Source organism: Schistocerca nitens, chromosome 7 (assembly GCF_023898315.1).
Source record: "Schistocerca nitens isolate TAMUIC-IGC-003100 chromosome 7, iqSchNite1.1, whole genome shotgun sequence".
Classification (NCBI taxonomy): Eukaryota; Metazoa; Arthropoda; class Insecta; order Orthoptera; family Acrididae; genus Schistocerca; species Schistocerca nitens.
This window is the reverse complement of record NC_064620.1, coordinates 391,401,966-391,409,181: the sequence shown is the minus strand read 5'-3', so window position 1 is coordinate 391,409,181 and position 7,216 is coordinate 391,401,966. Positions and strand designations below refer to the sequence as shown.

At 45.6% G+C, this 7,216-nt stretch overlaps 1 pseudogene; it reads right to left on the bottom strand.

The window, feature by feature from the left end:
- Nucleotides 1-1,267: 1,267 nt before the first annotated feature.
- On the bottom strand, nucleotides 1,268-1,385 carry LOC126196579 (5S ribosomal RNA; annotated as a pseudogene).
- Between the last annotated feature and the right edge of the window lie 5,831 nt (nucleotides 1,386-7,216).

The following is a 7,216-nucleotide window of genomic DNA, read 5'->3' as shown; positions in this document are numbered from 1 at the left end:
CTTTATTATGACTGGACTGTGGATGAAATTACAGTAACTGATGTATTTTTCTGATATTGTTAGTGCTTAAACATAATAAAGCAAAGTTTTTCGAAGTCCAAACAAGTACAAATTCTGTTTACATAAACTGAATTGTAGTTAAATATGTTTTTATGTATAAAATGACATTACTTACATCATGTTAAAAACCAGCTTCAAAACCTTATAATTTACGTTTTAGCTACGAGATAATCTTTAATTCTAATGTATGGACTGACTCTGGCTCTAGTAATTGACATTACACATCAGACATTTCCAAAGTAAACAATTTCGAAATGCGGTTTCAGGAACTAAAATCAAACCGATTTTATGAAATTTTCTGCGAAATTTGATTTACATGAAATAAAGATAATCTGAGAGTCGAGAACAAGGCAGTTTGAGCATGAGAGGAATTACATCCAGATGATATCAAGAACCTGCCAGGGTAGCCGAGTGCGCTAATGCGCTGCTTCCTGGACTCGGGTAGGCGAGCCGGCCCCAGTTCGAATCCGCCCGGCGGTTTACCGACGAGGGCCGGTATGTCAGCCAGCCTGAATGAGGTTTTTAGGCGGTTTTCCACATCCTGCTAGGTAAATACCGGGCTGGTCCCCACGTGCCGCCTCAGTTACACGACTTGCAGACATTTGAAACATGTTCGTACTATACCATGCCTTACGAAGAGATGCAGACAGGTCGGGTACACTCATTCCGTCCCAGGGGGTTCGGGGTGGCGGCAGGAAGGGCATACGGTCACCTTCTGCAACTATCACTGCCAAACCAATAGTAACACGGCCGACTCCGCATTGCCGCGGGATTAAGGACTCAAGTAAATGATGATCCAGATGATATCAAGAGATAGTCATATTAAGTCATCTACAAAGTACTTTTTCCATATGGGATCTTGTTATCTGGATGTACTTAGTTCCTGGCATCGATAGCTTCATTATATTGTTTTCCAGTCTGTCACTTGGTAAAAGAAGGACAGTATTAAAATATGAAAACATCATTGTATGTTTTTACTGAACTTTGAACTTCCTACATACGCTTCAAATGCAGTGACTTCATACTATTGTGGAGAAAAGTATTTTTATAATCTACGTTGCCGACTGGCAGGCACTCCGTCTTCAGGCCATGAGTGGCCTACCGGGACCATCCGACTGCCGTGTCATCCTCAGTGGAGGATGCGGATAGGAGGAGCGTGGGGTCAGCACACCGTTTGACTACACGAGGCTGAGTGCATCCAGAAAAATGGCAACAGCGCATGGCGGCCTGGATGGTCACCCATCCAAGTGCCGACCACGCCCGACAGCGCTTAACTTCGGTGATCTCACGGTAACCGGTGTATTCACTGCGGCAAGGCCGTTGCCTGCCGACTGGCAGGCAGTTTTGTTATTTCCTACTCTATTTTCTTTACAGTTCACAGTTTCTAGTGAATTCGTAGCCAATAGAAAGTGTGACTTGAGATCTCCGAAAGGGACAGTATTTCTGGGTTAGCGCCCTCGCTGTTTTTCGGAAGCACAGTGGGGCTGGGGGTAAGAGGAGAACTTGTGTTGTGGTGCTGCAGGTCATGTCGCAGCTGGGGAGACATGCGCGCAATTTCCGGTCACTTGGCCGTGCAGCGCAAGGGGAAAGTGGGGGGGGGGGGGCAGTAGACTGTGTTCGCCGCATCAGCCAGCGTCTCCCTGTGTGCGTGCACCGCGCCGCGCCGCACCAGGAATAGCGGACCGAGAGCGTCGCCCCACTGCAGTCACAGTGTTCTCCGCTAGCGTTCACAGACACTGGCGGATAATAATCCTTTGTACCAATTCCACTTCACGTTTAGGCCGAATCGCTCTCACTGCCACTCGCTACTAGACTAGTAGTGAAGTTCTGCTCTTGACACATACACTCTCTGATCAGGAGTATCCAGAAACACCTACAGAGGCTGAGAGGTCCGAGACAGGCCATCCCAAACACATCCAAAATGATGCGGGCAATACGGTGAGTTTCCGGACGTTCGCAAGTAATTTTTACCGTTTACTAGCTGCACCCTGCCGCATGTTGGTGTGGCTCTGTGTAGTTAAATGGGAAGGAAAGAAAAGGGAATGCACATCCTTTTCTTCTTCTCTCCTCTGTCTCCCACCTTCTTCCCCCCTCTCTTTGTCTCTCTCCTCCTCTTCCTTGCATCTCTCTGTGCATCACCTCCTCCACCCTGTCTCTCTCCATCTTCTCCTCCCCATCTTTCTCCATCTCCTCCTGCGCCTTCTGTCCATATTCTCATTTCTGCTCTCTGTCTCAATATACTCGCATCCATTTGTCCATCTCCACTTCCACCCTCTCTGTCGCCTTGAACCTTATTTATTGTTGTTGCAAATTCAGATTCTGTAGTCTGAATGAATGTTTAATAGAGTATCGTTTAAAATTTGAAGTAAATAAGTTACGAACTTTTCGAGATTTTTGCTAAAAACATTTCACTATTATAAATTTTCAATGTAATTATGTGATAAGTATACACTGAAAAGCCAAATAAACTGGTACACCTGTCTAATATCGTGTAAGGCCCCCGCGAGCACGCAGAAGTGCCGTAAAACGACGTGGCATGGACTCGACTAATGACTAAAGTAGTGATGGAGAGAATTGACACCATGAATCCTACAGGGCTGTTCATAAATTAAGAGTACGATGGGGTGGATATCTCTTCTGAACAGCCATTGCAAGGCATCCCAGATATGAAGATATGCTCAATAATGTTTGTCTGGGGAGTTTAGTGGCCAGTGGAAGTGTTTAAACTCAGAAGAGTGTCCCTGGAGGCAATATGTAGCAACTGTGGACGTGTGGGGTGTCGCATTGTCCTGCTGGAATTGCCGAAGTCCGTCGGAATGCACAATGGACATGAATGAATGCAGGTGATCAGACAGGATGCTTACATACGTGTCACTTCTGAGAGTCATATCTAGACGTGTCGGGTGGCCTATATCACTCCAACTGCACACGCCCCACACCATTACAGAGCCTCCACAAGCTTGAACAGTCCCCTGCTGACACACGTTCCACGGTACAATTAACATTTTCGATGCGTTTTCCACATTTGATTCACTGCTTTGTTTCCGAATAACGGCCGCAAAATTTGAATTTGTTCAGTCTTCTCTCTCTCTCTCTCTCTCTCTCTCTCTCTCGGTCTGTGTGTGTGTGTGTGTGTGTGTGTGTGTGTGTGTGTGTGTGTGTGTGTGTGTGTGTGTGTGTGTGTGTATTGTATTTTTGATTGTGTGTTGATTTGATAGATCGCTTAGAGTACTGAGTAACATAGTGAATCTGCCCGCCCGGATGGCCGTGCGGTCTAACGCACGGCTTTCCGGGCGGGAAGGAGCGCCTGGTCCCCGGCACGAATCCGCCTGGCGGACTTGTGTCGAGGTCCGGTGAACCGACCAGTCTGTCGATGGTTTTTAGGCGGTTTTCCATCTGCCTCGGTGAATGCGGGCTGGTTCCCCTTATTCCGCCTCAGGTACACTATGTCGGCGATTGCTGCGCAAACTAGTTCTCCACATACGTGTACACCACCATTACTCTACCACGCAAACATAGGGGTTACACTCGTCTGGTGTGAGACGTTCCCTGGGAGGGGATGGGGGGGGGGGGGCGAACCGCACAATAACCCTGAAAGAGTGGTTCGGTGTGGGGCGGCGGAGGGGTGAAGTGGACTGCGGTAGTCGTCGTGTGGTTCTGGACCACTGCGGCTGCGGCGGGGACGGAGCCTCTCTGCCGTTTCTAGGTCCCCAGTTAACATACAATACAACGTAGTGAATAATGTTTTGTTACCGAGTTCTCCTTCGTCGCTGATGCTTTTTTTCCCTGTGTGCTACCCTTTTGGATGTGGTAATTTTCTTCTGTCGTTAGAAATGTTAATGATGATTACTATGTTTTGAGATGTGGAGGTCTGTTTCTATGTCACTGAGGTAGCGGTTGTTTTTAATGAGGTGGTCTGCAAATTCAAATATCAGTGTGGTACATTTAAACTAACTGGAAGAAGAATTGATACAGAAGTCGGTCGTGATTCGTGACCATACATACTCAATTATCCCGCAAACTTCTCGTTAACTGGAACGGTTTTGCTTCTACTGTCGTATTCTTCCACCCGTGTCAGTCTTCGCCGCTGATCTTGATACACTCGCCCCAAGCGGCCGCCTACACATCTACGTGAGGAACGGTGTCGAAAGCCTTCTGGAAATCTAAAAATATGGAATCAATTTGACATCCCCTGTCGATAGCACTTATTACTTCATGAGCATAAAGAGCTAGGTGTGTTTCACAAGAACGAATTTTCTGAATCAGTGCTGACTATATGTCAATAAATCGTTTTCTTCGAGGTACTTCATAATGTTCGAATACAGTATATGTTCTAAAACCCTACTGCAAATCGACGTTAGTGATATAGGCCTGTAATTCAGCGGATTACTCCTACTTCCCTTTTTGGGTATTGGTGTGACTTGAGGAATTTTCCAGTCTTTAGGTAAGTATCTTTCTGTGAGCGAGTGGTTGTATATAACTGCTAAATATGGAGCTATTTTATCTGCATACTCTGAGAGGAACCTGACTGGTATACAATCTGCCTTTATTAAGTGATTTAAGCTTCTTTGTTACACCGAGGATATCTACTTCTATGTTTCTCATCTTGGCAGCTGTTCTTGATTGGAATTCAGGAATATTTACTTCGTCTTCTTTGGTGAAGGAGTTTCGGAAAACAGTGTTTAATAACTCTGCTTTAGTGGCACTGTCATCAGTGACTTCGCCGTTGTTATCGCGCAGTGAAGGTGTTGATTGTGTCTTGCCACTGGTTTGATTTATGTATGACCAGAATCTCTTTGGGTTTTCTGCCATATTTCGAGACAGAATTTCGTTGTGGAAACTATTAAAAGCATCTCACATTGAAGTTCGCGCCATATTTCGAACTTCTGTAAAACTTTGTCAATCTTGGGGATTTTGCGTTCTTTTAAATTTGGTATGCTTTTTTCGTTGCTTCTGCAACAACAATCTGACCCGTTTTGTGTACCATGGGGGATCAGTACCATCACTTATTAATTTATGTGATATATATCTCTCATTGCTGTTGATACTATCTCTTTGAAAACATTCCACAGCTTTTCTAACCTTACATGATCAGATCGGAAGGAGTGAAGACTGTCTCTTAAAAAGGCTTTAAGAGCATTTTTATCAGCTTTTTTTAAATAGAAATACTTTGCGTTTCTTTTTGATGGTTGTAGGAGCTACGGTATTCAGCCTAGCAGCAACTGCCTTGTGGTCACTAATCCCTGTATTCGTCACAACACTCACTATTTGTCCAGGATTATTTGTACTAAAAGGTCAAGTATGCTTTCGCAACCATTTACGTTTGGAGTGGGCTCATGAACTAATTGTTCAAAATAATTTTCTGAGAAAGCATTCAGTACAATTTCGGATGATGTTTTATGCCTGCCGCCGGCTTTAAACGTATAACTTTTCCACCATATCGAAGGTAGATTGATGTCACCACCGACTATAATTGTATAATTTTAGTTTAGTCCGATTGTCAAAAAAATGGCTCTGAGCACTATGGGACTCAATTGCTGAGGTCATTAGTCCCCTAGAACTTAGAACTAGTTAAACCTAACTAACCTAAGGACATCACAAACATCCATGCCCGAGGCAGGATTCGAACCTGCGACCGTAGCGGTCTTGCGGTTCCAGACTGCAGCACCTTTAACCGCACGGCCACTTCGGCCGGCCTCCGATTGTCAGGTATAACCTCTATCTATACTATTGCACACGATCTATCTACTCCAATTTCGCTACAATGCAAACTACCTCTGACTGCAATAAATACTCCACCACCAACTGTATTTAATCTATCCTTTCTGAACACTGTTAGATCGTTTGAAAAAATTTCGGCTGAACTTATTTCCGTCTTTAGCCATCTCTCTGTACCTACAACTATTTGAGCTTCAGTGCTTTCTTTTAGACCTTGGAGCTCTGGTTCTTTCCCAACACAGCTACGACAATTTACAACTACAATACCAATCGTTTCTACAACTACCTTACTGTGTTTTACCTGCCCACTTTCTGACGGACGCCCTTTCTGTGGTTCCCTGAGACCCTCTAACCTAAAAAAAAAAAAAAAAAAAAACCGCCCAGTCCCTTCCACAAAGCCCCCGCGACCCGTGTAGCCGCCTCCTGTGTGTAGTGGACTCCTGACCTATTAAGCGGAACCCGGAAACTTACCACCGGATGGCGCAAGTCAAGGCATCTGCAGCCTACACGGTCACAGACCCGCCTGATTCAGACCCTCCACTCGGCTCTGCACCAAAGGACCACAGTCGGTTCTACCGGCGATGCTGCAGATGGTGAGCTCCGCTGTGTCGCTCGGACGTTAAACAGGCTGTGGGTGTCGTCGCGGACACAGATCGTCTAGCTCTGCCGTGCAAGTGCTGTTACTGACAACCGCCCGCCGCGTCCAGTGAGTTCAGTTACGCTGGCGGATGACGAGACGACGCGGAGCTGCGGGTCTATTCTCGGTGGGCGGCGTCTGGCGCCTGTAGCGTGCGAGACACCCTCCCTCCTCCAGCAGTTATCTCTGCCACAGGAAGGAACCCTTGCACTCTGGAGTATTCCTGGGGCCCTCACTACCCCTTATCTTGCCGTGTCTGCGCCGAGAAGATAGCGAGATGCAGGAACTCAGTCGACATCTTCACACATTGTCTTGGTATAACTGACAATTTACTTAGCTTTTCTTTCAAAATTGTCATATAGCTGTGTTTCGATAATGGCAATGTGACGCACCAAATGCCAAACGTGTAATGTTTTTACCACATCATCATATGGGAGTACGTTATTCCATTATCAAGTGCTATAAAACAAGGAAACCACAGTGCTCCACTTACAAACAACCATATAAATATATTCATAGAAGGTGTAAGGTATGTTGTACTACAAGATGATATATTCTTATTATCCTGTAATATAACAAACCGTAAAGCTTCTATGCCATTAGGCACGGCCATACATAAAACTTATAACATCTGATGTCGACGTGTTATATTCTCACGTCACAATTGTAAACTAAAAATTGCAGTTTTGTTGTGTTTACTGGTATTGGGGGGGGGGGGGGGGGGGAGGGGGGAGGGGGGGGGGGCGAAATCATACAGGGAGTAGACAGAAATTTGGAAGTACCAAAAACATAGCACATTAC